This window comes from Sapajus apella, unplaced genomic scaffold (assembly GCF_009761245.1).
Source record: "Sapajus apella isolate SASKATOON/1434 unplaced genomic scaffold, GSC_monkey_1.0 scaffold13, whole genome shotgun sequence".
In the NCBI taxonomy this organism is placed as follows: Eukaryota; Metazoa; Chordata; class Mammalia; order Primates; family Cebidae; genus Sapajus; species Sapajus apella.
This window is the reverse complement of record NW_022436953.1, coordinates 29469211-29494212: the sequence shown is the minus strand read 5'-3', so window position 1 is coordinate 29494212 and position 25002 is coordinate 29469211. Positions and strand designations below refer to the sequence as shown.

General features: G+C 42.4%; 1 long non-coding RNA gene across 1 annotated transcript; it reads left to right on the top strand.

The window, feature by feature from the left end:
* The first annotated feature begins 18327 nt into the window (after positions 1–18327).
* Positions 18328–24502, top strand: LOC116554122. The gene is made up of 2 exons (XR_004270059.1): positions 18328–19842; positions 22705–24502. It is a non-coding gene; the product is annotated as an uncharacterized LOC116554122 (long non-coding RNA).
* Positions 24503–25002: the final 500 nt, after the last annotated feature.

Below are 25002 nucleotides of genomic sequence, written 5' to 3'. Positions count from 1 at the left end.
TCTGGGACCTAGGCCCATAGGCAGAGCTCTTGATATGCTCATGGAATTCCAGAAAATCACTCCCCACTCCCCCACAAGGCCTGGTTTTCAAGACAACTGTGTCATGAAAGATGTCAAGTGAGTAGGTTTTAGGGCTCAATGGCCCCTTTTTTATTTTGTGAGGTTTCTCCATTACTTTCTTTTCTAAGGGAAAAAGTCTCCTGGCAAATGAACAGCTGTTCCTTATGCGTTTAAGACTCATGGCCAATCCACACTGATTATTCTCAGGAGAGCCCTGGGAGCTGGGCAGTAGGTAGGCTCTGGACTGACTTCCTTTTAATAGGGGCCATAGGTTGGTGGGTGTTAGTCACCGTTTTCAAAGCCAGATGCAATTGGAATATGATGAAATCAGAATCACTAGTTACAGTCCCCTAACTGTCATCTTGAAGACAGACTAACATATCTCTGTACAGGTCAGCTCACCCAGACAGCTTCCTCCAGCTCTGAAACAGATCGATTGAGCACCAGATGAAGTTGGCGTGGATGGGAGATGTGATGTATAAGAGGTATTTCCTTTAAAATATTAGACTTAATCGGCATGAGAAGATGGCCATGCTTTGGGAAGCAAGGGAACCATACGTAGGTTTACATCTCCCATCTGGTCCTGCCTCCAGGGCAGAGGCTGGAGTGGAATGATGAGCAGTCATTCAACTGCTGGTGAAATTGTCCTCTGTCTTCCTCCCCAAGCTCATCTCTGAATTAAGAGAAGCATGCACATGTGAAGCGCTTCCCCTGAATAGTCCCCATTGTACGTGAGGAGATGGAGTAAGCCAGAGACCACGTGTAACTCGCACAGGGTATTTCATGTTGGTGGGTTGGGACGGAGCCTTCATCCACGTGTGTTTCCCTCCTGAACTCTGAGCTCTTATGTAGATATCATGCTGCAGATGGTGTACATGTGTCTAAGAATTAAAGACACAGATTTTCAGGTTTCACTAAAATGTTCAGTAATTCTACTGACCCCAAAAGCCTTAAATTATAGAATAGGATCCCTCAAAGCTTTAGGGAAATAAAATTTAAAAATATTTGCCTTGGAAAGTTGCATCTTTAGCAGAATAAGGAAGGATTACGTGGGGTTATCATGATGTAGGTTTATTATGATGTGGGAATCGTGGAGGGTGTGATGTTTCAACTAAACTGAAAGCAACCTGCGGGCAGGGCTATGTCATGATTCTCCTCCCTAGAAACTGGCACCTCCGGGTATCAGGACATTCTCCTTACTCCAGTGTCACCAACCATCAGGGCTTAGTTTTTCCCTTACATCACCAGCTATTTCTCATCCTCTTCCCTCTGTGTCTCACTCCATCTAGAAAAGCAAACATTGCTCGAGTTCTCTCCTCAAAGTCAAAGATAATGGGACAGGCAGACCCTTTTCAAATTCTGAGCAGAAATTGCTGCTACATTTGAATCCGATTCTAAGAGGTGAGAAAGGCTTCTTTTCTTCCCTAACTTGTATTTTAAGTTCAGGGGTACATTTGCAGGATGTGTAGGTTTGTTACATAGAAAAACATGTGCCATGGTGGTTTGCTGCACAGATCATCCCATCATCTAGATATTAAGCCCAGCATCCATTAGCTATTCTTTCTGATGCTCTTTCTCCTCCAGCCCCAGTGTGTGTTCTTCCACCCATGTGTCCATGTGTTCTCATCATTCAGCCCCACTTGTAAGTGAGAACATGTGATATTTGGTTTTCTGTCTCTGAGTTAGTTTGCTGAGGATAATGGCTTCCAGCTCCATCCACATCCCTGCAAAGGACATAATCTAGTTCCTTTCTATGGCTGCATAGTATTCCATGGTGTATGTGTACCACATTTTCTTTATCTGGTCTATCATTAATGGGCATTTGGGTTGATTCCATGTCTTTGCTACTGTGAATAGTGCTGTAATGAACATACACATGCATGTATCTTTATAATAGAATGATTTACATTCCTTTGGGTATATACCCAGTAATCGGATTGCTGGGTCAAATGGTATTTCTGCCTCTATGTCTTTGAGGAATTGCTACACTATCTTCCACAATGGTCGAACTAATTTACACTCCCAACAGCGTAAAAGTGTTTCTTTTTCTCTGCAATCTCGCCAGCATCTGTTGTTTGTTGACTTTTTATTAGTAGCCATTCTGACTGATATGAGATGGTATCTCACTGTGGTTTTGATTAGCATTTCTCTAATGATCGGTGATGTTGAGCTTTTTTACTTGTTTTTTGGCCTCATGTATATCTTCTTTTGAGAAGTGTCTGTTCACATCATTTGCCCACTTTTTAATAGGGTTGCTTGTTTTTTTTCTTGTAAATTTGTCTAGGTACCTTGTAGATGCTAGATGTCAGTCCTTTGTCAGATGGATAGGTTTCAAAAATGAGAAAGGCTTCTTTTTTTTTTTTCTTTAGACAGAGTCTTCCTCTGTTGCCAGGCTGGAGTAAAGTGGTGCGATCTCAGCTCACTGTAACCTATGCCTCTCAGTTCAAGTGATTCCCCTGCCTCAGCCTCCCAAGCAGCTGGGACTACAGGCACGCACCACTATGCCCAGCTAATTTTTTGTATTTTAGTAGAAATGGGGTTTCACCATGTTGGCTAAGATAGTCTCGATCTCCGGACCTTGTGATCCATCCACCTTGGCCTCCCAAAGTGCTGGGATTACAGGTGAGCCACTGTGCCCAGCTGAGAAAGGCTTCTAATACACACCTGCAGATCAGTGCCAGTCACATGCCCCAGGCCATGATTCTCCATCGGTGCTAAGACGTTCTTTTAGTGGATATCTCAGCATTAACGTGTTCAGGTCTGTGAGGGACATGAGTGGTGGTTAAGCAAAAGAGGAGGTCCTGACAGCAACAACCTGGACCAGAAAGCAGAAACAGCTTCCTGAATTCTGAACCTTCCAGGTTTCATCAGTGGAGGTGCTTTATACTTGATAAAAACTGGGCAAGGTGCTGGCAAATATATGTCACAACTGCCCTGTGATACAAAGAAGCGAGATTCAAAGTTTATAACTTTCTCATCCTTCTGTAGAATGCACGCATTTCCCTAAACACATATATTATTAATAGCTCATCAAATATTAACTCCATCTAAAAATGCATTATTAACAACATAATGAGTGCAATACACATATCAGTTTTCTCTAGACACTTTATTTAGAAACCCCAAGCTCTTTTGTTGTTGATGCTGGTGGAAAGAGACATTGCTAGAAATGTTGATTTGTAACAATCAAGAAAGTTCATGATCTTGTGGTCGAGGAGTCAACACAGACTCCATAGTTTCGTCCAAAAGGCAAGATTTCAAATCAAAGACTGCTCCCCAAAGTTGAGAAAACACAGAAGTACTGTGGAAGCAGCACATCGTTAGAGATGCATTATGTGTTGTTTTGTTTGGTTTTGTTTGTGGGCGCTTTCTAAGATGGGATTTAAAGGCCAGGGACCATAATTAGGCCTACCACAAATGATGTCATTGTCATACTTAATGTATGTCCTTAAAGACATCATAACAAGGTTCACAGTGACAGTTTACTCATTGCTGCAAGCTTGTAGGCACCACTTTCTGCTGTAAAACAATGCTCTGGCTTTGCTCTTTGAAGATAAGCCCTGAAAAATCCGCAGTATGTATTTTCATAAACCATCAGTATTAGAAGATGCACATCATAATTCAAATCTCTGAAGAGGAAGAAGGAAGATGTTGACTTCAATCTTCATTTAGTCCTGTTATGGGACTTCCAGAACCTGGAAAAAGCTCATCCCTACAGCTGGCTGAAGGATATTGTCCTGGGAGGGGCAGCTTTCACATATGGTTTGAATTCAATTAGCCAGCTCCTCTGAGAGCCACTAGAGCACCATTCAGGACACTCCTTCTTGAATTCTCATTTGCAGCCTTGCAAATAATTTTCAAAGGTCGTTAGACCATAAGGAGTTTTCATTACCCTTCATTCAAGTCAACAGCAAACACTTACTGATTGAGCGCCCACTTGGTGCCCTCTGCTAGGCACTTCCAGCTACATCCAGAAAGGGATGCAGTGTAAAAAATTAACATGACTAGAAGCAGCAGCATATGGAAGGTAAAATCTTTCTAAGAAGTGCAATGGAAGAAACATTTTCACAAATGTTAAGCTGTAAGTAAATTTAAAAAGAAAAATGAAGAAAAGACAAATTTGATTATACAAAAATGAGGAAACTGCTTGCTATGGTCTGAATGTGTTTCCCCCAAATTCATATGTTGAAACTTAATCACCAATGTGAGAGTATTAGGAGGTAGGGCCTTTAGGAGGTGGTTAAATCTCTGCCTTCATGAATGGGATTGGTGCCCTTATAAAAGAGGTGCAAGGAAGCTGTTCATCCATTCCACCACATGAGGATACATCCAGAGGTGCCATCTGTGAAGCAGACAGTGCTCTCACCAGACATTGAACTAGACATTGAACCTAAATCGGTCTTGACTTTGGACTTCACACCCTTCAGAACTGTGAGCAATAAATTTCTGTTTTTTATAAATTATCCAGTCTAAGGTATCTTGTTACAGCAGCCCAAACATACTGAGACACTCTTGAATGTCTAAAGACACTGTAAACAAAATTAAAAAGGGAAATGGCAAAATGGGGCAAATATTTAAACCATACAGGGTAAGGTCCTTTATGAAAGCGTCATATAGTTCAGTAAAGGAAAAACAGCCCCACAAAACATGGTTCTAGAACATAAGCCCTTCACAGAAGAAGTGCAAATCGCTGACAAACATACAAAATACTAAGAAGAGCTAACGTTCGAAGAAATACAGTAAAAATATTAAACATTTAAGCCTATCAATTTTTCCTCTTTTTTCTTTCTTTTTTTCTTTTTTTTTTTTTAGATTCAAAGAAAGCCATTCGTGAAAGCACACAAAACACTGTGATGTGGAGGAGATGGGGTCATTGCCTGCTTGTCCATGCCCTGTTCTAGGAAATCTGTCCTCTTTCCAGCCTACCTACCCACCCATTACTTCTCCGACCTATACTCACCATGGAGAGCAGCTCACCAGCAAGGACCTGGAGTGTGGGGCCTCATACTCTAGCAAATCAAAGGCTCCCGGGAGCTGAGTGAAGGGGGAGAGCCTTCACGCAGAACTAGAGCCTTGCAGAGAAGCTGCTAGCCCACTAAGCAGAGGCTGGAGCAGAGGGGATGGCTGTAGAGACAACACACACACACACACACACACACACACACACATACACACACACACACACACACACACACACACACACACACACTCTCTCTCTCTCTCTCTCTCTCTCTCTCTCTCTCTCTCTCTCTCTCTCTGCCTGGGCTCTGTAGGTGGACAAGGCCAGATTGTGCTTCCTCCAGTTGGAGGCACTGAGATTCCCCCGACAAGCCTGCAATGGGCCCTGCATCTCACCTGAGCTGCTTTGAGCTGGGCTCTGTTTTCAGCAACTGACAGAGCCGTGCTCCTGCATTGCTGGGGGAGAGCGTGTTGGAACATTTCCAGGGCACGTGGCAATTTGTGTTAGCAGCTTTCAGCTGGGAGTGTTTTTCAACCCAGCAATCACCAGTAAGGGAATTTATCAAAGATATGACTAAAGATTTGTGTCCAGGGACACTTACTGAAATGTTATTTTTTATAAGTGAAAAATTAGAAACAACTTAAAAAGCTCCACAGGAAGGAAATTGTTTATCTCCTTAAGATGGTATACAGGGGTCGCGGTAACATATCCATGGTGGACTGTGACCTGGCAAAGCCTGCTGCTGAAAAAGCTAAATAATATGAACCCTAAATTGGCAGAAAATGATGTTTTTATGCATAAAAACACTGAAAGTGTATCATCTAAAATATATTAATCTTTTATTTTGAACTAATATCACTTGTATAGGTGAGCTGCAAAAACATTACAAGGAGTGCCCATGTGTCTTCACCTCAGCTCACCAGTTCAGCGGTTCTTGACACGTTGCAACATTTGCCTTATTCTCTCTCCATACATACAATTCCTTCATAAATAATTCTTATTATATGGTTACAAAATAATCTTACATAATATATACATATATAATATGTATATGTGTATTACATAACATACATATGCTATAGATTTTATATAACATAGTATCTATTTTATATAATATGTGTGAACATGTATATTATTAAAAATGTAACATGCATGTTCTTTAAAATCACATGCATTATTTTTCTGAACTATTTGATGGTAAGTTGCAGAAATCATGCTTTTACCCCGAACAGTGACCTTCAAATGTTATTTATATTTTTTGCCTCTTTGTTTATTCTACATTTCCCAAGTTTTCTATCTTTGTAATTAGGTAAAAATAATAACATATGTTATCTCAAGAAGTAAATCACAACTGTTTACTTCTGAAATTCTTTAAGTAATTTAAAAATTACTGGATACACAATAAGTTGATGTATTCTTTTGAAATAAATTTAGGAATACATATGTTAAGCTTTAAAGATGTATATTTCCTTTGAATAAATAATCCTTCTGGGACACTATTCTAAGGAACTATTCTAAAATCGCAAAAGGGCAAGATAAACAAAATGTATTTATAGTATTCATTTAAGAGAAAAAAAGTCAGTAATCCAGATGTCTAACAACAGAGAAATGGTTATGAAAACTAGCACATCCTTCTGAAGAAAAAGTGTATGTCCATTAAAATGGCACCTGTGGCCAGGTGTGGTGGCTCACCCTTGTAATCTTACTTTGCGAGGCCAAGGTGGGCAGATGGCTTGAGCTCAGGCATTCAAGACCAGCCTGACCAATATGGCAGAAACCCATCTCTACTAAAAATACAAAAATTAGCCAGGCGTGGTGGCAGATGCTTATAATCCCAGCTATTTGGGAGGCTGAGGCATGGGAATAGCTTGAACTCAGGAGGCAGAGATTGCCGTAAGTAGAGGAGTGCCACTGCACTCTAGTCTGGGTTACAGAGCAAGTAAGAATCTGTCTCAAAAAAAAAAAAAAAAAAAGGCGCTTGTGAAGAACTCATTGCCACCAGGAAGTACACACCAACACTACAGACATGGGCAGCCCTGACTGAGGATTGAGAGGGTATGTACCTGACAGCAATCCTAACAGCCTCCAGTAGATCCCAAAAGTCCTCCTGAATGTGGAGCCATCTGCTCTGTGAGCCAGACAGAGGAGTCTTCCCTGTCATGAACCTCTGAGTCCACAGAGAGCTCTGAGGTCCCAAGCATCACCTGCTAGGGTCCCTCTCTAATAGGGGCAGTGAGCACAGGGGGTCTCCTCAGGGACCAAGCAAAGATCTTGCTTCTTCCCATTCCATGTTCAAGGCAGACCTCTTGACCAATGGCAGTCTTCTTGACCACGAAGCCCAGGTGTAGCCTCAGAATCATTCTGGACACAGCATTCCTAGACAGAAGGAACACATGAGATAAACATATGTGCTGGCTGGGCCAAACCTGGAGGGAAAAGTGGAAGCTGGAGAAGTGGGGAGCTTGGTGGAGGGCCTGCTGGCAGTGACTGAGAGCCATTAGCACCCTGATCATGGAGCCTCACCTCCAAAAAGGCAATTTTCAGGAACAATGGTTACTGACTTGGAAAAAGCATTTATTTTAAAATGTACAAATGGTCATGGTTCCATTTTCATTTCACTGGAGGCTTATGTAGCCTCATTGATTGCCTCAGGTTTCTTCTCAAGGTTGCTTTCATGACCTGAAAGATGTGGCACCCTTTAGGCGTGGGGTGGTGACTGTCTCCCAGAGCCCTGAGCAAAGGCAGACCTCACCTCTGCGGAGCGCAAGTTCAGATATTCGTGAACATATCCTGACACAGCCATGACCAAGGTCAGGACAGTTGCTGGGATACAGGCTGAGATCCAGGATAGATGCTGGGAGGCAGCCTCCAACTCCTGGTCAGGCCAAGGGGGCCAAGTTAATTGCTCCCACAGAGTAGAAGCGGACTTGGTGACACGGCTCTGGTAGAGGCCCATCCAGGACAAGACAGAATCAGGCAAATCTAATATGATGCATACAGTCTTACCAAAAATTCATTTCTAACGTGAATGCAACCATAATTGCTGCTTGAATATAAAATAAAATTATTTTAAAAAGCAATATTGTCTATGCTGAATGCACAATTGCAGCATTAGGATCCTCCAGGGTGCCTCTCTCTGTAAGTTCAGATAGGAAAGATTTAGATACCACAAGCCTCTCCAGGATTTGCAGGACAGCACTATACAGTATGTCAGGCTGCTGGACCCAAGGCGTGAGCCAGCAGAAGGCAGAAAGAGACACGATCTCCAGGAATAAACCTCCGAGTGCAAGTTTTAACTTAAAATCCCATTTCATTTATGCCAAATGAGATCTGCAAGGAAATGACATTTTAAAGGTTCTAGTCATGCAGGAATAACAGACAACCATTATGTTGGAAAGAGCAGCTGCTCTTTGATGTTTTAAAGGGCAGAGACGGAGTGCCCAGGTGGAATTAGGGTTGGATTAAGAGGCAAGTTTAGGGAAAAGGCTGAAAGAAAGGGCTCTACAGTTTCAGACGCAGGTCTGCAGACAGCTTGCCACGTGGAAATAGATAACACACTCAGGCCCCAGAGAAAATCAGGGCCATAGTTCGCTTGCCTGCTTAGGAAGATGCAGCTGGGATGGGGGAGAGGAGTAGATGGATGAAGAGGGATTTGTTCGACTTGACTGATCTCGTTTGAAGACAAGAGTAAAAATTACTGAATTGTTCCAGGAGATAATGTCTTTGAACTATTATGAGCAGAGAGAGACCCTGTTGGTCTCTCTTTTACTGGGGAAAGAGCAAAAAAAGTGACTCTGAGGTTGACTTTCTTGGCAAAGCTGGGACCTCTAAAAGAGCACTTGCAGAAGAGCATTTGCCTGTCTTATCTGTGTCTCAGAAGACATAAATGAACCCCCCACCCAACCCCATCTGCTGCCCATTTCAGCAACTCCTTGGAATTCAAGTTTTTACAAGAAAATCCAGATCGGAAAACACCCCCGTGGTTCATGGTTCCAGAATGTGTAAGGTTGGCACATCATACCTGACAATATCTGTCCCTATGCCAAGACTTCCTTATAAGTTGGTAATAATTAAAAGCCCTTACTCTGTGTGAGCAAGTTCCAGTTCTACAGCAAAAAATTAGAAGGATATCCATTTTTCCAGAAGCCTCCCAGGTAATGACTATTTTGATGCTATTGTCATTGGAATGCGATGTTTCTGGTGTTGGAGCCTTGTTCTAGGAAAATCTGGTTTGTGCAGTTCTTTCCTGGAATTGAGATTGCAGCTCTCTTTCAGAGGGAAGTGGTAAGTATGTCCTTTGTCAGAAAGGAATCCCCTGGAGGAAACAGTGAACAAACCCAGATTAGAGGATGGTCTTTGGGAGTGCCCTTTTCAATCACCTTGGAGTGGGGTGGTGAAGGTCATCTGCTGTCTGACCCGGCTCCAGGCTTCTCCTTCTCTTCCTGAGCTCCTGCTCTTACCTAGGGGCATGAACTGCTGCTGCAGTGACTACGCTCTGGGCTTGTTCCTCTGTGTCTTGGTCCATCCTATTCCTTCTACTGGGGAAGCCCTTCTAAGTGTCTTCACCTGCTGAAAAGACTTCTTCTCTTCCAGGAAGGGATTCCTCACCCCATCACAAGTTTCCACACCCCACGTGACTTCTACGTAAACACTTCCAAGGTCTGATTAAAAATATATATTTTAGAGACAGAAAAGGCAGTGTATTGGCATGGGAAACTGCCAGTATCTGTTCAACACAAATTCAAAAATTCAGCTATCAAAAGTATGTACAGTGTGATTTCAAACGGGCTAAGGTAGCTATATAGATAAAACTACATCTGAAGTAAAATGTGATTAGGGATAAGAAAAGCATGGATGGTTTTTGCTTTGTTCTTTGTGCTTTTACACAGTTTCTAAAAATTTTATAATGAAAGCCAGCCTCAGTGGCTCATGTCTGTAATCCCAGCCAAGAAGGGCGGATTGCTTGAGCTCACAAGTTCAAGAGCAGCCCATGGAACATGGCAAAACCCTGTCTCTACAAAAAACACAAAAATTAGCCAGGTATGGTCGTGTGCACCTATAGCTCCAGCTACTGGGGAGACTGAGGCGAGTGGATGGGTTGAGCCCAGGAAGTGGAGGTTGCAGTGAGCTGAGATCATACCAGTGCACTCTAGCCTGGGTGACAAAGCCAGACCTTGTCTTAAAGAAATTACAGTGAACATTGCATTCTATTTTTATAGCTGCTATAACAAATTATCACAAAACAACAGGCATTTGTAATTTTATACTTCTGCAGGTCAGAAGTCTGATGTGGGTCTTACTGGAAAAAAAATGCAGATGTCAGCAGGGCAGGGCTATGCTCCTTTTTGAGGGTTCCAGGGATGCCTCTGCTCTCGAGCTCATGCCTGTGGTCGGCAGAATTCAGTTCTCGCGTTGTATATTACCTTGAGGTTGCTGTTTCCTTGCTGGCTGTCAGCGGAGGGCCATTTGCAGCTTCTAGATGCCACTCAGATACCTGGGCTTATGTCCCTTTTCTCCCTTGCCAAAGCCAGCAATGGCGAGTCAAGTCCCTCTGAAACCTCAAATCTTTGTTCCTCGAATCTCTCTGATGGAATCTTTTGCCATCCTATTCTACCGGGTCATTCAGCCCACTGGATAATCCCAGGCAATCCTCCTATTTTAGGGTCAGCTGATATTAGCAATCCAAATTCTTTTTTGCTTTATATTTGAGATATTCGCAGGCACACCATAAGATCCTAAGGTCAAAACCCTACCAACCACAAGCATTCATTTTTAAATAATAAGAAGAAAAAGTCATTGAAAAAGAAGGCAATTTAAATAAAGTGAAGGAGTGTCCACCATATTTCGGCCTTTAACAAAATAAACAGCAGTCCATCCTGACTACAGCTGGCTCACCATTTCTGTGACTGTCTTCGTTTTCTAAGAAACCTCTGGCTTCTTGGAATTCTCAAACACAATTCCAAATCCCTTGACAAGATTTTCTTCTCTTTTTATTCTTTGAAAATGAGCTTCACTTTTCTGATTTCAAATGGCACGTGTGTTTTTCGGCATGGCTGCAATTTCTCCGTCCCTGTGTGCACAAGGCCTTTTGCAGAGTGGCTTTGCAGCATTTCCATTAAGAGGCAGAGTCTCCCCTCCACCCCCTTCAAGCCTGGCATGGCACACAGCTCGTTTTGGCCAATGGACAGGAGCCAGCGTGATGCAGGCAGGAGTGTGACAAGAGCATTCAGCTTAGGACTTGGCCCCTCCTCTTGCTCTTTGGTCCCCCAGGACCACCACAAAAAGAGACTTGGGCTGGCCCCTGGGAGAATGAGAGATACATATCACAGAGATACCAGTCCCAGCTCAGGTCCTTGGACCACCCAAACTGCCAAACTAGAAATGTGATTGCTGCCACCACATAAGGGCATCTTGAGTTGGCCTAGCTGTCAGCTGACCACAAGACCCATCACCTGGCCTAGACCCAGGGATCAGCCCCAAGGACCCTTAGAATTGTGAGAAATCACAATTTTTTTTTTTTTTTTTTTTGAGATGAAGTCTTGCTCTGTCACCAGGTTGGACTGCAATGGCACAGTAAGACTGCAATGGCTTACCACAACCTCCACCTCCTGGATTCAAGCAATTCTCCTGCCTCAGCCTCCTGAGTATCTGGGATTATAGGCGCACGCCACCACACCTGGCTAATTTTTGTATTCTTAGTAGAGACGGGGTTTCACCATGTTGGTCAGGCTGGTCTCAACCCCCTAACCTCGTGATCCACCTGCCTTGGCCTCCCAAAGTGCTGGGATTATAGGCATGAGCCACGGTGCCCAGCCTGTTTCTTGTTTTAAGCCACTTAATTTTAGAGTAATCTGTTATACAGCCAAGGCTAACAAATATATTTTAAGAAACACTCAAAAAATTTTTAATAAGAAAAGTCAGCCACAATTCCAGCAACCCGAAATAACCAGTGTGAATATTTTGGTGTATTTTCTGTGAGTTTTTGTATCTAGTTACATAGCTAGAGAGGACGAGAGACACAGTGAGCAACAGAAGATGATGGAAACATACACAGAATTCCTGTGACATTTTGTTGGATTCTTGCCTTTCCCCCTCTCTCATAAGCATGATTACATGTCATGAATTATTTCTAGAAGTATGGCTTTCATTGACTTGGTACCATCTTTCAGACACTGTGATTTTCCTAATGGTCACTTTATTAAATAATGTCACCTGTATTAGCTCCTTTATGAATGCCTGTACCTATAAATTCACGCGCTAAAAATATTCGGTCTAACTGATTTTAAATGAAACAAATTAACAAATCTTTACTGGCCGTCTTATGTTCAAATTTTTCCAAACAACTGACTAGAGGGTTTGGTTGGTCCAATTTGGCCTTGGAAGCAGGAATGAGTCCTTGTTACCCTGGGCTTCTGTGAAATGATTGCTTTTCTTGGCTCCAGGACCTGACCAGAGGGAACAGGAAGAGCAGCTGATCTCCACCTCTGCTGCGTGGAGCCCTCATCCTGGGCAGTGATTCTTTCTCTGTGTACCTGTATCCACTTCACCCCAAGCGTTGCTCACCATGGGTCCCAGACCTAGGTGGGCAAACAGGTGAGGCAGCCTCTTGCAGGGACCTTACCCTATGCTGAGGTCGAATAGGAAGGCCTGGGCTATCTGGAGAGAACAGGCCATTCTGACTGTAGCAGGCTGCCTCATGTTTAGATTTGTTCACATCTCAGTCCCCGGAGGAGTGGGGACTGCGAGCGTGACCTGTCATGGTACCACTCATGTCAATTCCAAACAGCATGGTTTAAAAGCCACACACAAATCCATAGGGAGTCCAGCCCTTCCTTTTAAAGTTCTAAATCATAAAACTCAGGAACTTGCACCCCACGTTTTGGAGTCCTCCATTTCTAATTCTCCCCACCCTAACTGTCCTCTGCCCCCAAATAAGGCACCTTTTACCCCGTTCCCCAGCACCCCAAGTCCTTCCCCACTCCCAGCTTTTGCTGAAGTAACTGTGACGTACTGTCATGGGTTCCAGTTTTACCTGTCTCGCCGGCCTTTCTCCCGCCCTCCTCTGCCCATTCCTCCTCTTGCAGTACAAAACCCAGGAATGTGCCTGGCAGAAACAAACTACCCCCAGCAGGCTGGAGATACAAGGGCTCTCCATACAGGATTTTTTTCCCTCTGGGGGAGGCAGGGAAGTATGAGAATGCTGACAATGCTCCCACAACCATGTTTTTCAGCCCAAGCTGACAACTGCTATCTTCACAAAAATTCCAAGGAGACATGTGGAAACAAGGCAGCCTGATTGAGGTCACGTCTCACAGTTTGGCGTCAGAGTCCGGCCCTGGCCATCTGGCCCTTCCAGGGTTTCCTGTGCGCAGCTTCAAAAAGATGGGGCTAAGGACTGTGTGAGCTGGGGGTCGGGGAGGGGGGAGGTTAAGGGCATTTGTGCAAAAGCACACATGTGATTGTCCTAGAGGCAACCAGGAAGTAAAGGGCTGAGTCTGGTATATATATGTGGGCACAGGGCTGGTATAGAAAATGCAGGAGAGCGGCTGGGCACTGCGGCTCATGCCTGTAATCCTAGCATTTTGGGAGGCCGAGGTGGGCAGATCACTTGAGGCCAGGAGTTTGAGACCAGCCTGGTCAACATGGCAAACTCCATCTTTATTAAAATTCAAAAATTAGCCAGGCATGGTGGGGGGCACCTGTAATCCCAGCTACTCTGGAGGCTGAGGCATAAGAATTGCTTGAACCCAGGAGGTAGAGTTTGCAGTGAGCCGAGATTGTGCCACTGAACTCCAGCCTGCGTGACAGAGCAAGACTCTGTCTCGAAAAGAAAAGAAAAGCAGGAAAGAGCCAGATAAAGGCAGCAAAATGCAGTAAGGAATGCAGTCTCATTCTCAGCCCCCGGCTGGTGTGACTTGAAGAAACCCTGGTGAGACTAGGCTTAAATTTGTCCCAATTTCTTCCCTCTCTCTCTCATAGCTCCACTTTTTCAATGCTCAGTCTCTTATTTTTTTCTTTTCGTCCTGCGGCACCCTCTATATAGAAAAGCTCATAAATCGCTCACAACCGAAGTCACAGATGTCAGTTCACTGGTGAAATCATTTTATGAAAGTTCAATGAAAGCCAAATATTTGTCCGAAAGATGGGCTTTTCGGTTTAATTGATGGTGGTTACAATTGTCTCCACAGGCACTCAGGATATTTTAACCTAGCGGTGAATTCTCACTCCACCATTACACAAATGTCAACCCTTTCTGTGGACATGTCTATTAGAGAAATTTAAAACAGTGTCTCCAGCATCATGCTCCTCTCGGGGCATACACTTGGACCATGAGGTTAGTGCTGAGTTCCTGGAGGCAGAGCTAGGGCCAGCGCCAGGCAGACCCATTTGCATCCCTTCAAGCCTCCACATGGAGAAGATTGCTGGTCTTGGCAAGTGTTAAAAACGCAGGGTATATAGATGCTGTTTTCACTGATCATGGCAATGTGGTGGCTGAGGGGGAGAGGTGGACTTTTTAAAACAGATTTGTGTGATCTAAGCTGAGTGCCAATCACAGTGGCTTCCTCCTGGCAACCATGTCCTGCTCCTTTGCACCTCCAGGCCCAGTGCAAGTGAAGCCTTGGAGATGGAAAATATTCCCCAGTCCCAGGGAGATCTCTGAATTTCAGGCAAAATAAAGTATCCCTAGTGTTACAGCTGTGGAAGTAACACACAGTTCTCATGATCCAAAGAATATAAGGGTTTAGTAATACCAATTCCTATCAGGTAAATAAGTAGGCTTTTGGCTTTTAAGAATACTGATTGATTAATTAATTGATTCAGTCACTCAAATATTGCTTAAGCCAGGTCCTGTGAGTAAACACTGGAATCCTTAGAAGAATAGGACACTGCGCCTGGCCTTGGGGAATTCAGATCCTAATGAAGAGGCACAAACAGGAAACAAATGTTTCTGCTAAAGGTGATAAGAACTGCAGCAGAGATGTGGAGAAAATGCTGAGAGCCACAGGAGGAAGGATCTGTTATTTCAGCAGAGGTTCCAAATAGTAAATAGTTAATTCCGCAGAAGGACACAGGACACCTCTGAGGAGATTTCCAAGACAGGGCGATCCCAGAATGGCTGAGCAGTGGCAACCCCAGTGTCCCTGTGAATATGGAGCACCTGGGGCTTTCATGTTGTCCCAGCAGGAGTGACAATTGGTACAACTTGTGTTGGAGTCTGGCAGTTGCTCACTGAAAGTAAATATATGCTGATCCCAAGACCCAGCAAACCCACTCCTGGGTTTATACCCAAGAAAAGTGTGTGCATATGTCTGTAGAAGACATTTATAAGAATGTTCATTGCAGGTTTATTCATAACAGTTAAAAATCGGAAGCAGCCCAAATCTCTATCAAATAGTTGGATGAATAAATAAATTCAGGTATTTATACAATGGAATATGCAGCAATGAAAAAGAATAAATGATTGCCACACGCAATAACATGGACAAATCTCACAGACATAAAGATGAGTGAAGGAACCCAGACACAAAGAGCTACCCACTACGAGGTCAGCTGTGTCTGTGATGACAGAAATTAGTGTAGTTGATACCTATAGGGATATGGTTTTGACAAGGAAGGGACACAGGAGTGAAGGTGCTGGAAGTGTTCTATATCTTCATCTGGGTTGCAGTACCAACATTGCAAACATGAGCAAAACTCATGAAGCCGTATACTTAACATGCGTGTACCTTACTGTATGTATGTGATAACATAATTTTTAAAAGACTAAAAGCAGCTAACAAATACACAAACAGAATGCTTGATACTCTAGGACACCAAAAGGATCTCCAACTTTGTAGGAATTATGAATAATCTGCTAGATAAAATGGTTTCATTCTTAAACGTCCTAGTGGGGAGGGGTGGAAAGAGCACAAAACTGGACAGAGACTGACATGGGATTGACCCCACTCATGGCACTGTGACCCTGGGAAATGCCTCTGAGACCTCACTTCCTGAGTTTTTTAATTAATGATAACAAGGCATAAGCTATAAACATCTGGAATCCTCTAATATGTAATCTCTGCCCATAAAAATTGGATCAATAATGGTGAAAGGAAATATGTCAGTGTTTTCTACAGTGATGTTCACATTTTAGGCAGGAGAACATATTTCAAATTTTTTTCCAATAAACAAAACATCAATAATTATGAACATAATTTTGAAGCATACAGAAAAGAAGGGAGAACATTGAATAATGACCCTAACAAACCATCAATCCAATTTAACAGTTGTTAACATTTTGTTATGATTGATACACTATTTTTCTGAATTAGTCTTTTTTAAAAACCACCTTACTATGGAAAGATTAAAACATTAAATGAAGAGAGAGTAGTATGATGAACTCTCATATAACTGGCACCCAATCCCAATAATTATGAAGTCATGTCTAATCTTATTTCACTTATAGCCACCCTATTTCCCATTGCCCACCCTATAACTATTTGGAAACAAATCTCAAATATGACATCATTACATGCACAAATACTTAAGTACATATGGTTAGGTCTCTTTTAAAACATAACCACAAGACAACTATCATAGCTTTAAAAAATTAACAATAGCTTCCTAATAGTAAATACCAAGTCAATGTTCCTATTTTTCCATTTCTATAGTAAAACATTGTTACAGGTTGTTCAAATCAGGAGCTCAATAAGTTTTAAACACTGCATGTTTCTATTTTTCAAAATTCTTTTGAATCCAGAAATCCCCCTTCTGAGTTTTCCTGCAGTTCACTTCTTAGAGAAACCAGGTTGCTTGTCCTGTATATCAATGCTTCTCACATTTTAGTATGGAAAACAGCCCCTTGGTAGGTATGTAAAATGCAGATTCCTGGGGCCCATCTCCAGAGAGTGTGATTCCGTAGGTCCGAGCTAGGGCCTGAGAATTTGCATTTCTAACAACCTCCCAAATGATGCTGATGCTGGTCTATTGACCCGTGTTCAGTAGCACCACTCATTTCCCAAGTCCAGATTTAGCTGGTTGCATTCCCAAGGTTGAACATGCTTTTCTGCTCCTTATGTATTTTTAAGTCACCTTGGCTAGATTTGTATGGTGGTTGTGTACTTTCATCAGGAGGCTTCACCTTTGGTCAGTAAGTAGCCATCAATGATCATCCCTAGATCTGTTGTTTTAGCAGAGGTTACAAAATGGTAATTCCTAAATCTATCGTTCCTTCTTCACATATTACCTGGCTTAATTCAATAAAAAGAGACTTTCTCTCATCAACTATTTGAATACTCTAAGGTAGAGTTTATACAGAAAAGTCAGGATAAATGCTTGAATCTGTCTATTAATCCATTTTCAAAATAATGACTTGGTTCCCTAGCATCCCGAGCAATCAAAGAGACATTTTGTTTGTTTGCCTGTTTTTTTACTTATCCTAATGAACTCATGAATACAAACATATTTTGCATGTTTCCATGCATTAAGTTATTGTTTCTGTTCAAATGGTCTCATCTTTGACTAATGGGAACTTAGCTTAACTAACTCCTGTGTTCTTTTGACATGACTCTAGTGATCTTTGATAGCTTCCTTTCTTTTGACATGACAAGATATTATGGCTGCCCCAGACCCAGAATCAGTCATATCTCCAAGGAGCCCTGGTTGCATTTAAGGGGAACTGGTCCATAGAGACCACAATCTGGGCATTAAAAGCACTCATTATTAATGGGTTGGTCGTTGTTTCCAGACCTTTTCAGTGCACAAAGCTAGAAAATATGTTTTATTTTTCCAAAATAAAATATATCATGAGTTTATACAAATACTTTCAGTTAGAGTTTAAGGGGTATTTGACTTGATCCCATCAATCTTAAAACCCAGAAGAACAACTCTAACCCTATAGCCAATAATATGATTTGTTAATGACAATTAGAGTTATTTTTTCTTTTTTCTGTTCCTTTTGTTTTTAGGGTATGTCTTACTAAGGATGTACATGAAATTAATGTTTTTAAGTCACATGAATTTGTCTCTTTCTTTGTGGACATGCCACAAATCAATATATAGTTATGTTTATTTGTTCCATTTCAGTTTTGATGTTTAGGAACTGACTTTTTAAATATTTCAATTTTTTCACCATTATATAAAAATATTTATGTGGTTTCAAAATCAAATCTACAAACCAAAGTATATTTTGAGATATTTGACCTACACCTTTTCTGTCATATCTCTTCATCCCCTTATATAATTTTTAAAAATACGTATGGTTTATCTTTTCCTTTAAAATCAATATATTAACAGTACATGTATAATGCGATACCCACACACATATATTGGTATCACAACTTCCTGGATAAATGCTGTACTATATATACTTTTATTATATTACATATTCTATGTACTTTTGACCACTTAGCTTTTGAGACCATTTTATATTGTCAGCCATTTTTATACTGAATAGTAGTTTCATTCTTGGCGTTCAATGATTAAGAAAATACATAAGGACAGTGCATTCGGTCACAGTTTTAAATAAATTTGTTAGTGCTAATGCATAGATGTGTAATTGGAAAATGCTACTCCACGTGTCTATTCTGCCTGCAGTAAATACTACCTAGAGCAAATCTTGATTTGAACTGCCTGGACAATCAGCCACCACAAGAGAACTAGTATTTATTCCCCCTTTTAAGTTTTGGAATAATTCTGGATTTACATAAATGTTGCAAAGTCAGTACAGAGAGGTCTCCCATATCCTTTACCCAGCCTCCCTGATTGTCAGCATCTAAAATAACATGGTACATTTTTCAAAACTAAGAAACCAACATTAGTATATTGCTATTAACTAAACTCCAGACTATATTCAGATTTCACTGTTTTGTTTTTTTTTTTCACTAATTCTTTTTTCTGTTCCAGGAGCCAGTCCAGGATACCACATTGTATTCTGTACCTTTCCATTTTCAATCAACCTACAGATTGATCAATGCTAAAGAGAAGTCCCATTCTGTGGGCAGTAAATGACAGAAACCAAGTGGCTTACTAGTGGTAGGATAATCACAGGATTTAAGTACACATTTGGGTAGAATTGACTTTTACAAGAGCACTCTATTTTATAGAAAGAAAATGTAGACTCTAAAATAGGCAGTCCTGTGTTTGAGTCCTAGTTTGGGAATTACTAGTTTTAAGGTTTTGATTAATTTATTTAATATCACTGAGCCTTAATTTTTATTTCATCTGCAAAACTGAAATATACTTCATAGGGCAATAGGGAAGCTTATAAATAACATATGTGAAGTGTTTGGCTGTAATAAGTGCTACTTCAATGATAATTGCCATTATCATAGCATCTTGTGGGGCAGGCTTATAATCCAAGCTTGGGAGGAGGATCCATGTCGGGTCATTTGCTAACCAGAGCATAGCTCCCTTGTAAAACAGATAGGTCATTTTTATTATTCCAGTTTACTATGGGGTTACAGCTCAGATATGCAACCCCTGATTAAAGTGACACTAAGCAGGAGGAGACTTTTAGCCATTTGCATCTAAATCTACCATGACTCATACAAAAATTGCCTGGTTTCTGTTTATAAAATGAGGCTTTCTACCAACATGCATTGACATTACCCTGCAGGTATTTTACCAGAAAATAAGCATCTAACAAATTATATTATACATATTCGTTTTGAATATATACATATATATATATATATATATATATATATATATAGTTTTAAAGTATCGTTGACACTTTTTAAAGTACTTTCTGGTGAATTTATATCTTGTTTTTTTTTATTTTTTTGGTGACGGAAAACAAAGCTCCTTTCTGGAAAATTACTCCAGCCTTGATTTCTGCACGTGTAAGTGTTCATGAGTGCCTATGTGTGTGTTTTAGCCTCTTCTTTTTTTGCAGGGATACAAAAGAGTTTTGTGTCACTTTCCAAAATAGGATTTGAAAGTAGGTCAGTAAGAGAGTTATAAAATAGGTCAATTGCCATAAATCTAGGCAGAAGGAGGAAATAGGGTTCAGCTCTAGAAAGATTTCATGTTTACACCTCTGGTGCCAGTTCTGCTAAGTCCTAGAGGACCATTTGGGGCACAGAGGTGATGCCAGACACTCTGCAGTACCATTGCTGCCTGCATTTTCTTTTTCCAGGACAGAGATCATGGCTGCTGGTCATCAGGACCAAGTGGCAGATTTAAGCGTGATGTCATCCACAAGCCCAGCATGGGATTGAGGGCAACATTCTTTCTTGGGGATGAATAAGAAGGATACTTTCCCCGCTCCCTGGGTAGGTGAATAAGCACTGGTGTTGAAGAACAAAACCACATTATTGGGTCACGCTTCTGGTATTTCAGTGCAGTGGAAATGGACATGGAATCCTATTCAGCAACCCCTGTTCCAACCCAGAGTGATGCTGCAGTTCCCTCTCTGCTGCTGGAAACGTGCCTAAAAGGCTCAGGCTGCAGGACTAGCTCGTACCTGATTCCACAGTCTCCCCTGTAATGACACTGTGGTGTCCTCGTCACTGGGGGCCACTTTTCCATGAGCGAGACTGTCTACATGTTACCCCCAACAGAGACAGCATTTTCCTGATGGTGCAGGATTTTGATTTCCCAAGACTCGATTTTGTAAGAACTCTTGGCACCCTACCAGGTGGAAGGGGCTCTCTAATATATGAGATTGTAATTTTTGAAAAGCCATCAAATCTGGTGTTGTGACCGAGGCTCTTCCATGTGACTTTCTGAGTTATTACCAACACACATTTCTGGTTTCAAATTATTCTGACTCATGCTCATATTTATTTTTTCCATTGTTGGAAATAATCTCCAACTAACCACAGTCCTTATGTATTGTCTTATTACTAGAACAAAACACAGTTTGAGGTTGTTTAGAGCCTTAAAAGAGTTTTATTTTGTTTCTATTAAATTTTAAAATAGTACCAGAAGTAACAGACTTAGTTGAAAATCTTTGATTTTCAAAAATAAAACTTGTCCCAGTACAGATTGCTAGCTCTGTGAAAATCAGTTCAAACTTGATTTGCAAGGGTAATGAGCCTTAACTGAAATAATTAGGGAGGTTATTGGAAAAATGATTTATGAAAGAAACGAAATATTGTCCACTTATTGTCTTGAACCTCAGCAATAAATACACTTACATGGAATCTCTCTTCTTAAGCCTGCATTGGAAAACTATATACAGAGAAAAATTCCTAAAGACCCAGATGAGAGCATGGTCACACACTGGTTCAATTTATCCCTTTAACCAGAAATTCCCGTGCCTTCTCTTTCCTAGGCACTGGGCTGGGCATGGACATATCAGATATAAAAGTGAGCAAGATGGGGTTACCTTCATGGCAATCCGTGTCTCAAAAGGCAGACAGTCTTGCACAGCAATAATTATACCACCAAGCATTAAGCCTCATGCTATCAGCGGATACACAGATCTGCGGGAGCACAGAAAGGAAATGTTCATTTTCCTTGAAGAGGCAGAGAAGGCATCACAGAGGAAATGGTGCCACTCTGGACCTTGAAGGATAGATCTGCTATGGAGCGGAAGAAGAAGGCATTCACACAGTGGGAGAAGCACATGGAAAATCACAATGTGATCAACATTTTGCAAAAGTCAGGTGGTGCCATGTGACTAGAGGATGGGGCTGTGTCAGGTGGCAGGAAAGAGAGGAGCCTGGGAGTGCTGATTGTGGTCTGTATTAGACCATTCTCACACTGCTAAATAAAGACATACCCAAGACTGGGTAATTTATGAGGGAAAGAGGTTTAATGGACTCAGTTTCACATGGCTGGGAGCCCTCACAATCATGGTGGAGGGTGAATGAGGAACAAACGCAAGACAGTATGCGTACAGGGGAACTGCCTTTTATAAAACCATCGGATCTCTTGAGACTTATTCACTATCTTGAGAACGTACGGGAAAAACCCACCACCATGATTCAATTACTTCCCACTGAGTCCCTCCCATGACATGTGGGGATTACGGGAGCTACAATTCAAGATGAGATTTGGGTGGGGACACAGCCAAACCAGATCAGGATCCACCCCAGATAGCCTTTTGTTCCTTGTGAAATAGATTCAATATATTTCTGAAGGCAATGAAGAACCGTGAACATTTTGTCAGATTTCCATTTTAAAAGTGCCTTTGCAGGAGCAGTAGCTGGAGTGACAGAAGAACAAGCCCCAGGACCCTGTCCCTGTCTTTGAGGGGAGGCACCATGGTTCTCTACCCTGGGGGACTGTGTGGAAGGGGGAGAGCCAGGGGGTTTCCGAGGTGGCACGCATAGGACTTGATGCCCAGTAAGAAGGGCATGGTTCAGGTAGAGAGAAAGGAAGGGGCCAAAGATGACTCAAGTTTTGGGCCAGCATTGGCAGAGAGAAGATGAAATGGAAGATCTTTGGGGTCAAACAGACCCAGCCTCCAACCCCAGTTGGACCAGTTTTGAGTTTTGTGTTCATGGGCAAGCCACTTTTCAAAGGCACCATTTCCTCTCAAAAAAGGAAGAGTAGTTAACTGTCTCCATGAGGGTTGATGAGATCTTGGAGGCCTAGGACAGGGTGGCTGCTGGTAGACCCTGCCATAATTCTTTTAGATAAACTCAAAGCCCTTCTCTGTAACACAAGACCAGGAGGTCTTTGAAGGCAGGATCTGCATCTGTGTCCTTAATCTATGGGGACACTTCCTCAACTATTGGTTCTTCATTTTTCAGCCCAGCCTAAGACAAAGAAAGCTGGAACATTATAAGTATGGCTTAGGGATATTAGGGGAAAGGAATCTGGAGTTTCTATCCAGGGAGGCAGTGGGATATTTCCTTCACTCAGCAGCATCAGCGGACTTGCAGCAGTGGGGTGCTGCTGGCCCAGGGTCTGATGGAGCTGAAAATTTCAAATGCTTGATAACTGCTAAAAATTTAAAGCTGCATTAGAATCCAGACCAGAGCTTAGCGTAGGAGGAACAGCAATTGACCCCAGGCCCTGGCACTTCTAAGTTGTCTCTTCTGCCTGAGTTCATTGAGGAGTTAATGGGAGAAGGGAGCCCTGGATAAAAGTGCTCACCAGGATGCAGAAATGAGAGAAACTAAAGCAGCAGAGAAAACAGACCTGAGAAGTGGACTGAAGTAACTATGGTGAAGGAGGGGCCCACACGCACCACATGTGAGGCTTGGGACAGGGTCAGCCACCCCACTCTCAGAGCAGCTGGCCTTCCCAGACCCAGAATCGCTTCTTCATCCTCAAAGTAGAAACTAGGTCACGTCTCCAAAAAGGAGTTAAAAGTCTCAGCTGCAGAGAGACCCCACTAGGTGCAATCAGCCAGTGCTCTGCTTCCCTTGGCTTCATGTAGACCCTTCTTGGAACTCTGTAGCCACATTTGGCCTCCACAGTTTAAGAGAAATCAAGAAACTGGAGAGGTTCCAAAGGAGAGCAACAAACATGATTAGAAAGAGTGAGAATAGGACCCAAGGGGTACATTAACGAAATTGGGGTTGATTTGCCTGAAATAGTAAAGACAAAATGGGAACTGTATTCAAGTACACGAGGTGGGACCAGTGTCCAGTTATTTGCCAATTTCAAGGGCACAGAATAAGAGGCAAAGGGCCTAATTTGCCACAAGAGAGATTAGGTAAAGATGGAGTTTCAATAAGGCATGCAGGTCTTGAGATGGTTTTTCCTGCAGTTATTATAAAGTAGGTCTGGCCTCTCTCCCTAGGAAGAAACCTGCTAGAGATTAGATAGGGAGGCCAAGACTTGTCCCCAGAGCACCCTGGAGTCCTCCCCCAGCCTCCAAAAACCCCAGCCCTCCTGGCTTCTGGGAGCCCATGCACCCTTGCAGGAACAGAAACCTGATGGATGAGTGGCCAGCCTGGGTGGTGGGGGTAGCTTTGCTTCCTCTGGAGATTCTCTCCAAGAGCAAGAGCAAGCATGACCTTTCATCACATCTTCTCTTTGATGCATTCAAGATACAGCTACCAGCAGAGCCCCAGGTTCTTTGGCAACCAGTGAAAAAATGTCTACAACTTCCAGAAACAGCAGTCCAGGTCAGATCACTGTGTGACCGGCTAACCATGCAGGGGAGATACTCAGAGAGCCTTGTGAATCTTCATGGCCTGAGCCAGTTTTGCTTTGGGTGCTGTGGCCTGGTACCCATGACTGCAAGCTCAGTCACTCAGTCAACCATCCTTCATGGAAGGAGTCAAGTCAAGATGTACAACCAAGCATGTGTGCCTGCCCATCCCTCCTGCCCACAAGACACAGCACAAAAGACATATTTATCTACAGATAGAATAACTGCGTGCTCCGTTGGCAAATCAGGACTCTAGTGAGTGAAAGCGGCTACTGTTGATAAGTACAGTAGGACAAAACTGGGACCCATGGCCACCCTGTCTACACCTTGTATTCAAAGCTGATAAACAAGAAGGATGACCTTCATATTAAAATTATCAAGACATTTTGGAAGCTAGAAAAATATCTAGAAATGGAATGTTCGCCTTATTAAATGTATAACAATTATTTCTGTGTAAAAAGTTATTCCCCAAAGTCATGGCTCAAAACAACATTCATTATCTCATGGGGTGTCTGTGGGTCAGGAATTTGGGAGCAGCTTAGCTGAATGGTTCTGCCTTGGGGTCTCATAAGGCTGCTGTCATCTAAAAACAACAGGCTGAATGACCCACTTCCAACACAGCTAACTCACAAGGCTATTGGCAGGAAATCTCATTCTTCACCTTAGATCTACTCCACTGGGCTGTTGGGGGCTCCCCACAACATGGCAGCTGGTTGCGTCCACAGTAAGCAGCCTGAGTCAAGGAGGAAGCTGAAGTGCCTTTCACGATTTAGCCTCAGAACTCACACACTGCTCACTTAGGCTGAGTTTGGTTAGAATGAGTTGCTAATTCACAACTGCAAAGATATGGAACCCATCTAAGTGCCCGTTAACCACTGAGTTCGTAAAGAAAACGTGGCATATACACACTATGGACTACTACTCAGCCATAAAAAAGAAAAAAATC